This window comes from Myodes glareolus, chromosome 13 (assembly GCF_982192425.1).
Source record: "Myodes glareolus chromosome 13, mMyoGla1.1, whole genome shotgun sequence".
Lineage (NCBI taxonomy): Eukaryota > Metazoa > Chordata > Mammalia > Rodentia > Cricetidae > Myodes > Myodes glareolus.
Genome location: NC_142038.1, coordinates 53117795 through 53136724, shown reverse-complemented (window position 1 = coordinate 53136724; position 18930 = coordinate 53117795). Strand labels below are relative to the sequence as shown.

At 41.1% G+C, this 18930-nt stretch overlaps 1 protein-coding gene across 7 annotated transcripts in view; it reads left to right on the top strand.

Moving 5' to 3' along the window:
- Positions 1–946: 946 nt before the first annotated feature.
- The window catches only part of Apc (APC regulator of Wnt signaling pathway), a 94917-nt gene continuing 76933 nt past the window's right edge, over positions 947–18930 (top strand). For 2 of the 7 annotated variants that reach the window (XM_085699995.2, XM_085699991.2), the window contains exon 1: positions 947–1091. The gene's annotated coding sequence lies outside the window, so the exon portion shown is untranslated. The remainder of the gene's footprint in view (positions 1092–18930) is intronic. The other 5 variants (XM_085699998.2, XM_085699993.2, XM_085700004.2 and 2 more) reach the window with 3 other exon arrangements.

The following is an 18930-nucleotide window of genomic DNA, read 5'->3' as shown; positions in this document are numbered from 1 at the left end:
GTCAGTCTTAGGGCCATATGTCACCTGTGGTAAGAGAGATTGTTCAACACTGTCCCATAGTGTCCATTCTGTTTCCTGGTTTGCTCTTCTCCTATTCCTTACCACTACCGGTGTTTGTCTATTCCTTCACAGTAGAGTGTGAATTCCACGAGTTTATATTCTGCATTGCTGTAACCCTAGAGCCAGGGTAAGTTTCTAGAAGTGACAGATACCCAAAGGATACTTTTTTAACATCCCAAGAAAATTATGATGGACAGGTAACTCAAGGTGAAGAACTGACTGCTATTTGAGACAAACTGAGAAGGCGTCCAGAATAAGTAGTTTTGGAATTAAAACGGGCGAGGAAGGCTGAAGGGGCACCTACAGAAGAAAAATTGGTTGTGTCTTCTCCATTGGGAAAGGGACTCCCTTAGCGCTAGAATCCATTTTCAAATTTTCTATCATCAGTACCTAGCCCAGGACCTGGAATTTGGTGAATGCTTGATAGGAACAGATGCTCACAGATAACCGTAGCGTGCGCAGAAAAAGTGTACTAATTCGTGGTTTCAGCTCAGCTGGCAAAGGTGAGCAGGTTGGAGACTCAGGATTCCCAGTGCAGAGAACAGAAGGGACTAACCAAACCGCAGAGGCAGGGCACCAGCCGCTGCGGCTGCGCAGTCCAGTCCCTCGGCCCCGAACAGCGGGACGCCCGCCCGCCGCGCCCATCGCGCGTGCGCACTGCACGCTTCCCGCCTCCAGCAAGATGGCGGAGCCCCTGTCCTGAGTGGGCGGAGTGTGGCTGCCGGAAACCCGGCTGCCGCCTTGGGGGAGCTTCGGGCGAAGGCCCGGGAGCAGCGGACGGAGGCTGGCGCGATGCTGTTCCCGGGAAGCGCGGTCGGCTGCCGCTGAGGAAGCTGGAGCGAGGAGTTGCCTTCCCAGTGCCCCCTATGTACGCCTCCTCGCGCTCGGGGCCGGTCGCCGCTTTGCCCGCCTCGGTACCGCCCGTGACTCTCGGGGCCCGGAGCTCCGGCGGCGGCCGGGACCGAGTCCCGCGGGAGGGGAGGCGCCCGGGCGGCGCCCGTGCTTGCGGCCGAGGAGCGAGCGTCTGGCAGGTGAGTGCGGCTGCGCACGCCGGCGACTCCCACCCCAGCGGCCCGGGGCCACCGCTCTCCTCCGGGCTGCACGTTCCTGGCCGGCCCGTCTCCGGCCTTCTGCTGGCCGCGGGCTCGCAGGCTCCCCGGCTCCCCTTTCCACACCGTGGGCGGGGGTCACCATGGATGGGAGGGTGACTCTCGCCGCCCTTGCACCTTCTCCTGGCTTCACAGGCAGCCTCGCCCCTGCTAGCAGTCCTCCTTTCGCTCTAGGTGCATGGGTCGTTCTGTCCGTTTCATTCGAGCCCAGGCAGCTTTCTTCCCTTGAAAACTTTTGAGCTCCGGGAAGATTACCTGAGCCTAATTTGTGGAGTTACCGAGGAAAGCGTTGCTTGTTGCTCAGAGGCCGGTGGGATCCGTCCCCCTTGAGAAAGGAACGAGTCCCGGTAGAATGGGATGGTTTAGGCGTCTGACGCCTGCCTAGTGGAACCTGCGATGGCAAAATGATTGTTCGCTTCTAAATCATTAATCTCTTTCGGCATAGTCAGTCTTTGGTCTCCAGACGGAGGCGAGTTTTGTGAAGCGTTAGGTTTTGTAGATCCATTGAAAGAATTGGGGAGTGTTCCTTTCCTTTAAAAAAATAAAAGACCTTATACATGTAAGATAACACATAATGACACAAGAAAGGATAAGTGGTTTATACTTTCTTTTACACTTTCTTTAGTTATTATCCTACAGTGCGCACTGACGCTTTCTCCAGTGTGCAAGCCCTTTGTTTTTGTTTTTGTTTTTTAGAAAGGGCTGCTCAAATTTCTTGTATTCTCAGTTGTGACTAATATTTAACAATGCATATAGCACCTGATAGTCACTGTAACGGGGGTTTGTGCCAGTCTCAGCGACTCCTCAAGGGTAATAGCGATTACTGTACGCAAAATTGTCCCGATTAATTTAGGGACCTTGCCAAAGCTTGCAAGTGCAAACTGCTCCATCACAGTGGCAGTAGAGAAAGTTGTCGGGGGTGTTTGTCTCCTCTGTTTCATTCCTTGGATATGTCAAGAACCCCAAAGTGGGATTAAAAATACTTAGACTTTGCCTTCGAGGCTGCAATACAGTGGGGCTTTGAATACTAGTTCAGAAAACTGAGGCATTAGCTCAGTGTTAGAGTGCTTGACTCCGTGTTCATTCTTCAGGACTGTAAAAAAAATATTTAAAATTTCACAGTAGGATTGCCCACTTTAAAAGAAGAAATGTTTTTGAGTCTTCCCTCGTTTGTTTGTTGGTAGCCCTCTTCCCCACTAAAGACTGCATGTTCTTAGGTCTCGACTGTCACTACTATGCTTTCATTTCCATTTGAAGGGATAAGAAGGAAACTGGGGCTTCTAAACTCCAGTGACTGAGAAAATCTCAGCTGTCTGAGGCATACTTCCTTAATTTCCCAGGTCCCCCCTCCATTATCTCCCTATTTAATGCTCATATTTCAGAGACAGAAATGTCTGTCTTTGCAAGAGCAACCACCTCCCATCTCTCTTTATTTAGAACTGTCCATTATTACCGTTTGGAGGCCTCCTTCAGTCGCTCCCTCTCTGTCCTATATACATTTGTGCTTTCCACTGAGCTGCCAGGTTCAACCCCAAACTCCAGGAGGCCATTCTGAATTACAAATTTTTCCTTCAGAATTCTTTCATCCAAGGACTCTGATGTAGTCAGATAAATTCATCAGTCTTGGTTTTGACTGGTGTTAAAACTGCTTAGTAGTGGGTGTGATCATATTTCCACTTAGACTGTTCTGTATCTGTAAAGTAGGATGAAATACTTACTTACCTTGCATGGTGAATATAGAGGGAGTTAATATGTGTTAAATGTCCATCTAAGTGTTTGGCACATCTTTATCTTTCATTTTCACTATGAAGTTACCATGAAAGTCACCATTGCTGTGGAGCCATCAAGATGGGTCAGCAGGCAAAGGCACTTGCTGTGGAACCTGACAACTGAGTTAGATCCCCAGGACCCACATGGTTGAGGGAGATACCAACTCTTGCACATTCTGACCTACATCACACACAGACACACAATAAATAAATGTAGTTTTGTAAAAAACCTTCAAAAAAATCACCAGATAATACTAAACACCAAATCTATTCTGTTTCATCTTCGGTTTGCGTAGGCAATTTGTAAATTATATAGTACTCTGTAGTAATAAATGACCTGTTCTTAGCATTCTGCACTGTACTTCCTGGTTTCCTGAAGTTTGAGAGTTTCTTCGAATGTCCTGCCCTTGCTCAGCTTCATTTTTCCCTTAATCCTGCTATCAGCTAGGCTGCAAATAGGATTCTCAAACAGAGGTAATGCATTTGACTCTTGTCATTGGCAGATGCGTACTTAGAAATGGCATGAAGTGTGGTTTGTTTAGCGATCCTATAATCAGTGCTGAAAGCCCATCTTCTCTTTTCTCAACATTGTCCTCCTGTTTGAGTTCTTTGCTCAGACTTGGGTCTCACCTAATAAGATGACTAGTAACAATGTTCGTGTATGATCTTCATTTACTATCAGAGGAAGGTAGAAGGCTTCTCTTCTAGCCTTTCCCCAGAGTTCTCAGCTCTCCTGTGATTGAACAAAACAGAAGGTCATGCTGCTAGGTCTGGAGCAGTAGCTTTTTCTCTGGGGGTGGTAGTTAGGTAGGAGTGAATCCTGTCTAAAAATAAGGACTGCAGCTTAACATGAGTGGGGTGTATGAAGTGGGTCCTAGAAGGGTTGTTAATATCCTCAAGGCTTTGTATGTTCTTTGGTGTGTTTTCTTGGTGATTGTGTACATTTTTCTTTTTTTGATATAAATGGTTTCGTGTGGATATTTCTAATTTCTGGAGCTCCCCTTCCCATTTCCACTGTTTGCTGTAAATCCATCCATCCCTATCTCAGATGTGTTGCCACAATTCACATGACAACAAACCAAATCAGTTTAGTCTGCATCCACCTACATCTTGTGCTGTGCTCCTGTGTGCTTCTTGTTTATATTCTTTTCCTTCTAGTTTCTCCTTTGTAGCGCACTTCTCTCAGTCACCCAGTATTGAGCCTTACAGTCATATTGGTTCTTTCTCCTCTGCCCATGAGTTGTCAGATCTTAAGCATATGTTAGTTAGGCTCCAAGTTACAGAATACTTAATCGATGTCTCACATAAAATAGATGATCAGAATTAGATGGTTTCATGGCTAGTCAATCGCGCTGCACGGTGAGGTTTTCAGGGATCATCTCTGTAATTGACTAGTCCTAGTGTGCTGCCTCAGTTGGGTTTTCTATTGCTGTGAAGAGACACCATGACAACAGCAGCTCTTATAAAGGAAAATATTTAATTGGGGTGGCTTGCTGACAGTTCAGAGGTCCTGTCTGTGGTGGGGAGCATGGCCATGTGCAGACTTGGTGCTGGAGGAGTAACTGAGAGTCCTACATCTTGCAGGCAACAAGGAATGGTCTGAGTATCACACTGAGGGAAGCTTGAGCAAAAGAGATGTCAAAGCCCACCCCCATAGTGACACACTTCCTCCAGCAAGGCCACACCTCCTAATAGTGCCATTCCCTTTGGGGGCCCTTTTCTTTCAAACCACTCCATGTACTAACTTTTGAACATATGCATATCTCATCGTAATTGTTCATGACTCTTTTTTTCTCCAAGTACCATAGCCACCAAAGATAAGTATGTCCTCTTCTCTTAATTAGGAAAGTAAACCTTCCACAAAAGGTCTGCATCAATCAGGTATCTATCTTAATTGTAATAATACTTGGAAAATTGTAATAATACTTGGAAAACCCAGTTATGGCATTTAGTATAAGAAGAGGCTGAAGAGAAAGTGGCATTTGGTGTCAGTGACATATTTCTGCAGTGTTCTGTGGAGAAGTAAGCTTTACAAAGAGAATTTGCAAACTAGCATAAGGCACTGTTTGCCTATGCACTGTCATAAACCATACATGGCTTTTTGCCAAACATTTTGATAACTCTAAGTAAATATCTAAAGTTTCTTTTATAAAATTTGTAAGATTTGAGTAGTAGATTAGAATATTGGATTCTTTTAAAGTTGGTATGATATTAAATACATTTAAGCATACCTGGTGGAGCCTCTGTCTGAACCAGATATAAAGCAATTATGAAATAAATTTGTGGTTCATTTTCAGGGAAAGCATTTGGAAATACAGGGAACATTTTTGGTTGTCACAGGAACTGTCAAGTCCCACTAGCAATTAAAGAGTATAGGTCAGATACACTAAGTAGTCTGTGATGTTTGAAGTGACCAGTCTCATTGAACAGAGTCATACCTTAAAGCGCCACTATATACACACTGAGATTAGCAAGTGTTTTGCCTTTTAGAAGAATTCACAATGATCTACTTATAGTCGTATATTGTAAATGACAGGACAACAAATTCAAACTGACTTTCAAAAAGCAATGATTAGATCTTGTGTTAAATGTTAGCTCAGGCATCATTCAGTGACTCCCATGAAAGGAAGGACTTGGCTCAATTGTTCTGATTTGCTCTGCTGTCTCATTTCCCTTAATTCTGGTTTCATTCTTAGGCCTGCCTCAGGGTAGCAAATTACTGTAGCACTTTCAAACTTAATGTCCACATTTCACATACAAAATAAGATGAATCATTTTTATTTGTGATGTTGTATTTGTTTTGAGTATCACTGCTCCTGGCCTTCCCTAAGCACCTGTTCCTACAAAGTTTATTAACTTTTCTGTCTTAGTACAACTTTGCAGACTGTGTCTTCATTATGTATCGTATTATGTTTTTTCTCTCTCGTGCTCTATTCTCCCTTAATTGTCTTTATGTTCTTAAATTTCATCTAGATTATTTTATGGCTTAGTGGTTTGACTGTATATAGAATAATCTTATACTTAGCACAAAGATACGTTGTGGGGAAAGCAGAGAAACAGAAGGCCCCACCTCTGTATTCCTTCAACGCTTTTTTAAGCCCTGAAGTATGTGAATTGTACATGCCACCAAGCATGTGTATGATCTTGTAATTCATTCTTTGGCATCCAAGAAAGATTTGATTTTGGACCTTTCGTGGATGGCCAAGACTCTTAAATAAGCATGATAGTATTTGCATATAATCTGTACATTCTCCCAAATACTTTAAATCATCTTTAGATTGCTAATAATGCAAGTTTAACATCCCTTGATACAAACAACTGAAATCTGAAAAGCTCTAAAATATTAATTTTTTGAGCATTAACATGACAGGTGGAAGATTCCACTTACAACCTTATCTGACAAGTCACAGTCAAAATGTGGGTACATTAATATATATATATACTGCCTCAAGTTAAATGAACAAGATGTCTGTGTGCAACATAAATGAATTTTATGTTTAGACTTGCATAACATTCCTAGAATAGCTCACGCATACGCAAATATTCAAAAATCTGAATATTTTTAATCTAAAATATTTTGGATAAGAGACACTTATTTTTACCTAATGAGTTTTAATTGATAATTAAACTGTGTTGTTTAGATAACACTGACAAGAAAGGCCATATGTGTTCAGTACAAATAGAAGGTTTCTTTCCAATTGTTTCTAATCTACTATCAGTTAAATTCAAAGATGCAGAACTTGTGAAATGTACAGTTCACTGTGTTTTCTTAGTCAGCAAACCTAAACACAAATACCACTCATGTAACAAGTGTTTTAGGTAAAGTTCTTGTCGAGATGTACAGGGTTCTGTGTTTGATTTCCAGCACCCCACAAAACAAAGCAAACAAAACCCAACTATTTTTGAGGCCCTGTTGTGTAAGCGGGGTGGTCAGAATGGAGAATCAAATAGCTGTGTTCTTTCTGAGCTTACATTTTAGAAGAGAATATAGACAACAAAGAGTGTACATCTATGCACGGGTCATATTTAGGCTTTGAAGTAAATAAAATAATAAGTAGGTAATAAAGCTCATTGCTCTAGATAGGTTGGAAAAGGACTTGAATTAACGAAGTATTGGTAAAAGTCACGAAAGGATCTACTTAAGTGAGTGAAATAGTCTGTATTTTCCTTGTCAGGATTTCAAATCAATGTTATACTAACTTTGTAAAATAAATAGACCCTCATTTCTGCTCTACACAATCAGGAGGAATTATTTCTCCCTTGAATGTTTGTTTTAATCCAGCAGAGAAAACATCAGGGCTGTGGGGGTGTTTTTCTTTGTGAAAAGGTTTTTACTAAAGGTTTTACTAATTAAATTTTTCTCTTTTCTCTTTCTCTTCCCCTCTTTCCTCTCCCTACTGGGGATCAAACCCAGTACTTTATACAGACTAGGTAAGCTCTACCACTGAGCTATATCCCTGTTCTTGGTTCCTCATCTGTGTGCACAGGTGAATGTAGAGGTCAGAAGTTGGTCCCTGCCATCTGTCTGGGGCCTTCTACCTTGGTTGAGACAGGAACTCACTGGGACCTGAGCTCCAGAGGGCTTCCTATTAGCCTAGGCTTGCACCCAGTGAGCCTCAGGGACCTCCGTCACCATCGTCTTGCTGGACAAGTTCTTTACCAACTGAGCCATATCAGTCGCTGTTACTGTTTTCTTCCACCATCAGTGTTGTTTAGCGTAACATGTATTTACTGTTTTAGTTTCCTATAAACGTCTATTTAGAATCCTTTTTTCTTATCTTAAAGAATCTGAAACACATCCTTTAGAATGTCCTCCTGTCTGTCTGAAAAGGTTTTACTTTTCCATTCTTGAAGGATGTTTTTGCTACAGAATGCTAGGTTAGCAGTTACTTGTTAGAATACGTTCTAGATTGATTGTTGTTTTATGTCGGCTCATTCTCTTTATTGTTATTATTATTTAAATGTTTTTAAAGACAAGGTTTCTCTGTAGCTTTGGAGCCTGTTCTAGAACTCGCTTTGTAGACCAGACTGACCTCAAACTCAAAGAAATCCACCCGCCTCTGCCTCTGCCTCTGCCTCTGCCTCTGCCTTCCGAGTGCTCGAATTAAAGGTGTGCGCCACCACAGCTAACTGACACCATGACGCTAATATTTCCTTTTAAAATCATTTTGTCATATTCCTTTGAAGGAAGGAAAGCTTTTTAGCCTTGTCTTCTCTACTTCATGAATGTATGGATCCATTCTTACTAGTGCCACACATTTGTCAGCCAACGGCCTTCAAATACCACCTTGTCTTCAGTATTCACCCTAGCAGGGTTCTGCATTAATGTGTGCAGATCTTCCTGCCTCTCGTGTGCCCTGATTCCTCGTATTTTGTCTTAAGGATTTATTCGGGACAATTTTATCCTTAAAATTCCTATTTTTTCCACCTATATCTATTATTTGGTTTCTCATCAAGTAAGTGCTTTTTTTTGGTTGTTTTACAGCCTCAGAATTTTTTTCAAATCTCTAATTTTTTATCCTTTCAGTTACACACGCACACACACGCGTAAGTTTAACTGCTAACTTCTTAAGTAAAATAATTAGGAACTTATAATTTAATTCCAATGTTTGTAAATTTCTGTGCATCTGTTGGAGAAATAATTTGTTGTATAAAATAATACTAACATTTTTATAAAGGTTTTTATTTGGTATCATCAAGAGTCTGGGACTTACAAAATCACCTTCATCGATTTCACATTGTTAACTTTATGTGTGGCCAGAGTTCATGATTTCTGTTATGATTTGAATGAGGGGAGTGTCCTACAAAGGTCCCCGTGGTAAAGGCGTGGTCCCAAGGTCAGCTGATGCTTGGTGTTGATGCCACTTTGCTTTTTGGGTCATAAGATAAGCTACTTGTGTTGACTGTACATCACTATCTGTGCCGCTCCCTAGAGTCACAAAGTGTGGGCCCACTAGGTTGTTTTGTATCTGTCTGTGTTGATTACTCAGGTCTTTGTTGGAATGAAAAACACAGTATGGTCTCCTAGTTCTCATTCTTAAAATGAAGGGCCCATGAAAACCTCAGCCGAAAGGCAAAGAGGTTTTCACTATAGTTGGAACTTTGTCTGGGACTCTGTTTGCTTCCCATCTTTGAAGTGCAGGCAGCATTAAATGTTTATTCTCAGCACTCAGGAGGCAGAAGCAGGCAGATTTCTGTTGAGTTCGAGACCAGCCTTGTATACAAGACAGGCTCCAAAGCTACTGAGAAACCCTGTTTTGAACCCCCCCCCCCAAAGATTATTTAATATCTCACTTTTAAAATTATTTTCAGAGGGATAGTTGATCTGAAATGCCTGATACACCATTTCTACAAGCAGAAGTCCAGACATTTGACAACTTGTCCAAAGAAGACTAAACATTCCTGTGTTAGTGTGTTACTCATTTGTGTTAATGTCTCTTTGTGGCATAAATGAGAGACCCGAGAAACTTAAAAATTAACATGTGGTTGTTTCATAATACCACTTTTTTTTTTTAAAGACAGTGTTTGCATAGCCCTGGCTGCCTGTAACTCACAGAGACCCACCTGCCTCTGGAATTAGAGGCCTGAGTCACCTCTTCCCTGCTCTAAAATGTATTATTTGCCAGGCTAGTTCCTGTTACCTGTGGGAAGGGAGGTGGGATATCACATTTGATTGTGTGTTGCTGGAGCAGGCGTTGTCCTTTTGACCTGGCAGGACGTAATGTGAACATTGTAAAGTAGGATACTACAAGTTTGCAAAGGACATGAATTGAGTTGACAAGGTCTGCAAACAAATTGTCCCTTAATGGTTGTGCTAGAAGTTGAGTTTATTTTCAGTAATTAATGTGAGAGTTCTTATGCCATGTAGATGTTGTGATTTTTAAAATTACATGTATTTATCTTGGAGTGTGAGTGTACGTCTTGGTCATAGCATGCATGTAGTGATACTTTGTGTTTTAACAAATGAAGCTTGCCTGAAAATCAGAGGAACAGAGTGACCAGCCTCTAGAGAGTTCTTTTACCTGTACCAGTGCTCAGACTGCAGGTGCAGTCCTGTCCTCAGACTGCATCTGTCTCCACCAAACCTCAGACTGCACTGAGCTCCCATCTCCTCCACCTTGTATTCCTCTCTCCACCCATCCATAGCACTCCTGTCTCCACCTCCCTAGTGCTGGGATTAAAGGGTTGGGATCCCGACTTTGTGTGAGCTCTGTTTCTCTTTTAGAGGGATTCAGTCTTGTGTAGCCCAGGGTGGCCTTGAACTAACAGAGGTCCCTCTGTCTCTGTCCTGGAACGAAAGGTGTGTGCCACCATTCTCTGACCTCTGGTGACTTAGCTCTGCCCTCTGATCATCAGGCAAGCTTTATTTGTTAAAACACAAACAGAATATCACTGCACAAGCATATGGAGGTCCAAGAACTGCTTGGGGGCATCAGTCCTCTCCTCCCACCATGCTGGTCCCTGGGATCAAACTCAGGTTGTAAGGCTTGGATGTAAACCCCTTTACCCACTGAGGCATCTTGGCATCCCTGGGGGTTGTGAATTTCATTTTTAGGAATAAAATAAGAGTTTTAAATCTTAACACATCTATAAAAATGCATAATTTGGATTTATTTAATTAAAAATGGAAGTCAAACTTTCAGTTTGGAAATTCTAGGCCTGCTGGGCAGTGGTGGCACACGGCTTCAATCCCAGCACTCAGGAGGGATTGGCAGGTGAATCTCTGTGAATCTGAAGCCAGCCTGATCTACAGAGCTAGTTCCAGGGCAACTGGGACTGTTACACAGAGAAACCCTATCTTGAAAAACCAACCAAAAAGAAAAAAGAAATTCTCGACTTTACATTGGTTGGCAGGCTTCCTTGTTTAAAGAGTTATGTTGGGAATTTAGAATAACATTCATATTTTATAGTTATTTGACTTGATATTCTTCACAGCTGTTAGCATGAGATGCCATCCATTTCTGCAATTAAATTGATGTATCTAAAAAAAATACAGAAACAGCCCTCTTTGAAGGAAGCTTAGAATTTCTGAATTTTGCTTTATTCTTTTTCTTATCTGCCAAATGGGTATACTAACTTGAAGATCTGTGTTGATTATGGTGCCTTTGCTTCCTGTTTGTTTCAGATTTGTTCACTTGCATTCAGAACACTGGGTGATAACCTAAGAAAAGAATTTTAGAATCAGAAGAGACTCTGCAAGCTTGGAGAGTACATTGCTCTTGTACTCTGCCCTCTTACCACCTATTTACACTGTGTGAAATAAAGGCCTTTGTCACTGTTTCCTGAAGTGCCGTTCTGCCATATACTACTTACTAGGCACAGCCAAGATGATGATTTCTCAGTGGCTTTTAAGATCCGTTCAATGGGTAATGCAGCTTGGTTACTTACGTCTTTACATACCCCCTCCCCACCCACAGTCACACCCCATACTCCCCCACACCCTTACTACTACTGCTGCTACTACTACTAAATAAGACATGGTTAAGAAGCCCCTGTTCTTTTAGACCTCAAGTTAATTTTAGACCTCATGAATTAGTGAGTGTGTTTAATTTCTTAAAGTTTGCTACCTGACTGAATTCAGGTATGAATCAGTCTCAGCCTTCAATGTTGACCGCTGTTACTTTCCAGGCCATTCCTTGGCCTGGCCTGGCCTGTCACACAGGTTGAGTGTTTCTTGTCCAGAATGCTTGAGACTAGAAGTATTTTGGATTTTTGTCTTTCCTGGATGTTACAATTTTTGTATGTGCATAATTTGAGGATGGGACCCAAGTCCAAACATGAATCAGTTTATATTTCTCATATACCTCAAGGTGTATATATGTACATACACATATATTCTTCTGGTTGTGCTGGTACCAGACCCCGGACCTAATGCCCGTGTTAAGCACACACTGAGCTATGTATTTTGTACATCAGTACATCAGTTTGTATTTTGACTGTGACCTGTTACATGAGACCAAGTATTAATTTCCCAAGTCATGTTGACACTTAAAAAAGTACTGGATTTATGGAAAGTTGAATTTGTGGTTTTCAGATTGTTCAGCTTGTATATTTTCTAAAGATTTTTACATAAACAGTAACTTCAGTAAAGCAGCAGTTATGTCAGATTAAGTACCTCAGAAAAGGAACAAGTGATACTATTAGTCTATCATAGCATTTAATGTATTTAATTAGTAATCCTGTTATCTTATTTTCAAAATCTTGTCATGCTTAACTGACAAGGATAATGCTCAATTTTCCTGTTACACTCTTTTATATACATTGGAGTGTGGTTTTAGTACCTTAATTTAATTAACCAGTGACATTCTATCCACTTCATTCTTTTAAATTCTTCTATCTTTGCTATAGTTTAAGTTAAGAAAAAACTGATATATTTTATAATATTCCGGTTGTCTTGCAATAGTTTCTTACTTCAACACATTTCTCCTGTGTTTTCTCTAACATTAATATACATACTGACAGCAATTAAGAATATATTATCTAGCTGGGCAGAGGTGGTGCATGCCTTTAATCCCAGCACCCTGGAGTCAGGGACAGGTCAGTTCAAGGCCAGTCAGGTTTGCAGAGGGAGTTCCAGGACAGTCTCCAAAACTACATAGAGAAACCCTGTCTTAAAAAACCTATATATATATATATATATATATATATATATATATATATATATATATATATATATATATAATCTATTCATTGAAGCAAACTTAAGGATTGGAAAGTGTTATTATTTAAATAGTTTATTCATTAAATTTTTTGGGTATGTGTCTGAGGTGTATATAAGTTTTCAGGAGCCTGAGGTAGTCAGAAGAGGGATCAGAGCCCCTGATTTAAGATAGACTTAGATAGATCTTTGACAGAAAGTTATATGTAGTCAACAACTTGCTCACTAAATATTGTAAGTATGTTGAGAACTGAACTTGAAAGAAGTGGCTTTCCACCTTCTGTAACAGGTGTTCAGCATCACTTTTTTTGTTTGTTTTTTTCAGACAGGGTTTTTCTGTGTTACAGCTCTGGCTGTCCTAGAACTCTCTTGTAAACCAGACTGGCCTCAAACTCACAGAGATCCACTGCCTCTGTCTCCTGAGTGCTGGGATTTTACTGAGTTGCAAATTAAAATGTTTTATTTGTCTTATACTGGCTGTTAAAGGCCCTATGATTCTTGTAGCAGAGGATTCCAGTTTATTACTTTGAGTATTTTATGCAATTTAATTCTTACCTAGTAGATGTATACTCACTGTTTGTCATTTTTATTAAAATTAAGCACCCACCATTGGTATAAGAATTTTTTGATGATAAATAAATATATTCTTTATTTCTATGAGAATTAGTTGCCTTTGGTTCTTAGAGAATGGAAACCTGGACTCAAATTTGGCAGCTGTTTTAGTCAGTATTCTATTGCTGTGAAGAGACACATGGCCACAGCAGCTCTTACAAAAGAAAGCATTTGATTGGGGCAGTTTTCAAAGGGTCATGCAGGGAACTTGGCAACCAAAAGCATGGTGCTGAAGAGATAGCTAAAAGTTCTGTATCTGGATCTGCAGGCGGCAGGAAGAGAGAGAGACACTGGACCTGATTTAGGCTTTTGAAACTCCAAAGCTCACCCCCAAAGACACACTTCCTCCAACAATGTCACACCTACTCCAACAAGGTCACACCTCCTAATCCTTCTCAAGTAGTGCCACTTCCTAAGCATTCAAATACATGAGCCTATGGGGCATTCTTATTCAAACACCGCAGCAGTTTTAATTAGATTAGGACAAAGCATTGAACTTCCGCCTGATTGATTTACTTGTAAGTCTACAAGATAAAGGCATACCATATTTTATGCTTCTTAAATGTGTTTCCTGAAGTAATACATGGAACCCCTGTTTTAGATAACTTTTCTATAAAAAGAACTAGACACAGACATTTAAAACTCAGATCACACTTAGATTAGCCAACATAGATCATTTCTTGTTATATTACCTTGAATGTTTCCAGAATTGTAACACTTGCTTATTGATCTTAAACCTTTTAATAGTTACCCCCCCACACACCAACCAAGGTACACAGTGATGAAAACTTGTCTAGCAGGTACAAGGCCTTGCATTCAACCCCTAACGCTAGGAAGGAGAGAGAGAAGAGGAGTAGTGAATATGATTTCAGACTAAAAGCTAACTAAAGTAACTTGAAGTTCCTCCCACTGAGTATGTACACATGTTCCTATGTGGTGGTGTACATATATGCATGTGGAGATGGATGACAGCCTCAATTGCCATTTCTCAGATGCCATCAGTGACTCGGAGTTTGCCATATAGGCTAGCTTGGCAGGACAGTGGGTTTCAGGGACCCACTTGGCCTGTCTCTCCACCAGCTGGGATTACAGGCACATCACCATACCCAGCTTTTTAGATGTGGTTTCTGGGGTTGAACTTAGGTCTTTGTTGCTTAAAAGGTAAGCCTCTGCCAATTATGCCGTCTCCGCAGTTAACATTGTTCCCATTCTAAGCATGAAAGAACTCATCTTTGTCAAGAGACAGACTTCAGGTGTTTTGTATTTGAATAGATATTGCATGCATGCAGTACACATTTGAAAACTGCAAGTATGTGTCTATAAAATGAAAGTAAATCTCCTATACTTGCTTCCTATGAAGCAGAGGAAATCAGTTCTTGTCTACCTTTTTAAGTTATCCCACAGAAACACAAATTTCAAAAAAAAAACCCTGCTATATGAGTATTCTTTTGGAAGGCAGAAATTATATTATTAGAACATTACCATTCAAGAATTGATGTACTTAAGATTTTCACTGATAACTTCTTTGCACTACAACAAACTTCATTTCAAACACTATGAAACAGATGATCGAAGACAAACAGTCTCTGGTCACATAGCATTTCTCTTGGAAATCTCACTGGTTTGGAGTTTAAAAGTGGCCCCATGGTTAATGGTAACAAAGATCTGGCTGGGGCTAATAGTTGCTAGCTATATAGGCAGCCGTTATAAGGAATTTGCATTGGGAATTAATTATCAGCGTAATTGCTAATTGCTTACCCACATAAGCAATTTTTGTCAATGTGGCTGGAGCTAGGAAATTCACTTCCGAGTTCACTTGCTCACTTACCTGATTGGCAGGTCGGTGTTGGTCTGGGCCCTTAATGTTGGCTTCTCTGCAGAGTTACCAAAGTATCCTCAGGACACTGTGACTGGTTCCAGAATAAGCAGTCAAGAGAGACCAGAACAGGAGCTGTTATGTATAGATATCATATGTTATAGATCTTTACTGTCTACTGATTGAGATACTAGTCTCTTCTAGAAAACCCCATCGGTACACTCAAAAATAATACTAGATATTTGGGTTTCCTCTAGCTCAGTCAAGTTGGCACATAAGATTAGCCATCATAAAGATGTGAATTTTAACTATATTCTCTATAAATTTAAAATGCTGTGATAATTATGCTGCTAGATTAGTGTGGAAGAATAAGGCTGCCACACTATATAATGAAATTGGGAGAAAATTATTATTATTCAAAGAAGCTTTTGGTGGGCTAGGGGGATGTGTGTCAATATAGTACTTACCACACCAACATCAGGATCTGAGCTGAGATTCCCTGGCACCAGTGTAGAAAGCCAGATATGGCAGTGTGCACCTGTAATTCTCACGCTGGTGTGGCAGACACAGGAGCATCCCTGGCGAGCTGAAGGTTCAGTGAGAGGCCCTGTCTCAAAAAATAAGGTGAGGAGCAGTTCAAGAAGGTATTGAACATTAACTGTGGCCTTCAAACACATGTGCACACCCAAAGTAATTTTTAGAGAAGAACTTGAAATATCTGGTTGTAAGAAGGTGTGATGACAGGAAAATCTGTGAATTCACATATTTATTTCGTTCATGTTTCATGCAGCTGAGTGAAATAACATGTGGACAGTTGAGTATTCAGGGGATAAGATTAAGATAGAAATGCCAATTTGAGACTTAGTGCAGCATAGTTTGGTATTCTTTGAAAGAAGTTTAAGATCCAGGAGGGATTTGTAAAGATTAGTAATACTAGGGTGTGTGTGAGAATGAGCCAACAGGAAAGGAGAGGCTGGCTTGGGAGAAAAGACTAGCCAGATGAAGAGTAGTTGTCTGTTTCAGGTGGGGACCATGTATGGGGCAAGAGAACTTAAAAGGGAGTGAGGGCAGCCCACACTCAGGGCCATGGGACAGAACACATGATTGGGTATGGTGGCTCATGCCTGGAATCGCAGCACTTGATAGGCTGGGGGGGGGGGGCGCAATTTCGATGAGAAAAGAACTGGAACAAAAGGGAAAGAAAACAGTAGTAGGGCAGGCAGCTGGGTCTGTGGTGATGATGAGGTTCCAGTCCCCACCCAGTATTGCCAGCTGCGTGCTGTCTGGGGAGTGCGGAGTGTGCACAGGTTGGAAGATTGACTTCCAGTTGTTGGCCATAAGAATTCACCAAGTCAGAGCAGAGTGGGAAAGAGGCTGGCTATTTATATGCTAGTGGCCCTTTTTTGTTTGCTTGTTCCTAACATATACATGGTCGGTCAGTGTTTAACTCCAGTCAGGGACAGGCTTTGTAGGATCACAGCTCTGTTGGAAGTTCATGTCACTATTTCTGTAATGCCCACCAAACCTACCTTGTTCCCCCACAGCTAGGACTGGTACTTTTCAGTGGTCCAACTGCCTAGTTACTTCTTGCTCATTCTCTTGTAACAAGCCCAGTAAACTCACTGGTACACCCAGCTGGGCTTGGGTAGAATCTTTGGTCTGAATCTGGATAAAAGAGTCATTTATTTATGTCTCCCCAGGAAAAGACATGCTTCAGATATCATTACAAATGTGTGTAATGTCTGGCAGATTATATAAGTAGTTTTTCTCCAATAACTTTTTATTGTTAAATAATTATATTCTTGAGAATTTCATACAATATATTTTGAACATACTTGTTCCCCTCAACCTTCCCATCCCTTCTCACTTTTTTTCTTCTTCCTCTGTAGTGAGATTTCATTTATATTTTAAGAAATAAAGCTTACCTGAACATCAGAGAGTAAAACAGCCCCACTGGTCAGCCTTACAGACCAGGTAATGGTGCACACCTTTAATCCCAGCCCTAGAGAGGACTATAAGATGGGAGGAGACAGCTCTTAGACTCAGTCTCATTCTGAGATTCCGGAAGGCAGGATCACCATTTCAGACTGAAGTAGAGGTAAGAGCCTGTGGCTAGCTATTTTGCTTTTCTTTTCTTTTCTTTTTTTCAAGACAGGCTTTCTCTGTGTATCTCTGGCTGTCCTGGAACTCACTCTGTAGACCAGGCTGGCCTTGAACTCACAGAGATCCACCTGCCTCTGCCTTTCTGAGTGCTGGGATTAAAGGTGTGCGCCACCACGACTCAGCTGCTGTTTTGCTTTTCTGACCTTCAGGCTGAACCCCAGTATTTGTCTCTGGGTTTTTATTAATAATGTCACATTTTTCCATCAAGGCCAGCTTGTGTTACCCTGCTAGTATTAGGGTTGGGGCATGTTCTGGTGGTGGTCAGCCCAATAGGTCACATTACTAAAAAACAAACAACTGACTCTCTCTCCCAGTAGCCATCAGAGGTTACTAGCTCCTCAGCTAGTGGTGGGATCTCTCACACACACAGTGTGCACGTGCTCTCTGTTGGCTAGAGCTTGTGCAGGTCTGTGCACACTGTCACAGTTGTTATGAGTGCATATGTGTCCTGTTGTGCCTGGAAAGCTAATTGCTTTTATATTCTCAGTGAAGTTGGTCGTTAACTGAGCATATCATAAGGAGTAACAATAGATTTGTTACAGGTTTGAGGAGACATGAAAAGCTCAGAGTAGGAAATAGAGTCGTCCTTCTAGGCCAGTGTTGACTCTCCTTTCATGTCTATAGTTATAAATGTAAAGTGAAGTAGCCAGCGCTGTTCCCGATCAGTATGAGTGTCACTGCCACTTCCTTCTGTTGCCCAGGGCTAAAGAACTACTTCCTTTGTGCTTTCAGAGTTCACAAATGACTTTCTGTTCTTAGGGCCAGAATAGAGTTGTTTGTTTGTTTGTTTGTTTTCCCCTATTTAGAAGGTAGAGGGGAAATGCCAGGCCTCCCACATGTAGGCTGATGAGATTTTATGTAGTCTCAAGTTCACCTAGGTTGGTTATCACTTCAGCAGATCTCTCTCTCTCTCTCTCTCTCTCTCTCTCTCTCTCTCTCTCTCTCTCAAAAGCTCAAAAGAACTTTGTATTCTCAGCCATGGAAGAGTACTTGGAAAGATGCCCCCTTTTCTGTCCCACCTGTTTTATTGAACAATTTTGTTTTGTTTTAATAGCAGAACTTTGGGGAAATGTTAAGAAAAGGCCCTTTTCATACTATCAGAGGTATTAGCATAGTTTAAGATCAAGAGACTTTTTGATAGTTGTTATTAGTTGGGAAAGGTATTTGATTGTGAAATGAAATTTAGTACAATTCTTGAATCTTCCTTTTGCCTTCTATAAAAGAACCTATGTGGTATTTCAATAAATTCTACTGGACTTTGGATACCTTTACAAAATACATTTTAAAAGACTTAGGAAATGAATGTTTCCATTTTAAAAACATTAGTCTGGATGGGTAGTGTACTTTAGTGGTAGAAAACATGTCTAGCATTCAGAAGCAGCCAGTCCCCAGCACCAAGAAAGATCACAGTATCTGATGTGAAAGAGGGTTCACATATACTAGGTGCATTGGATTCATTCATCCTCATCTCTCTGGAATGTAATATTAAATATTCATATGAACCCATTTGTTAGTGACAGTTCTTGCCCTGGAATGAAATGAAATCCGCATGTTAAATACTACCTTTAGTAGTCCGGAAACCAGCTCTCCTGCTGTGAGTGACACTGCCTGTTTGTTACCTTAGGGAAGGTTTAGAATTTGTTTTCCATTTAGCAAGCTTGGATCATTTGGCCAATAATAACAAGAAATATTAATGAGAAATTTTAATCCTGCTTTACTACGATGAATGGTCTCTCAAAAACA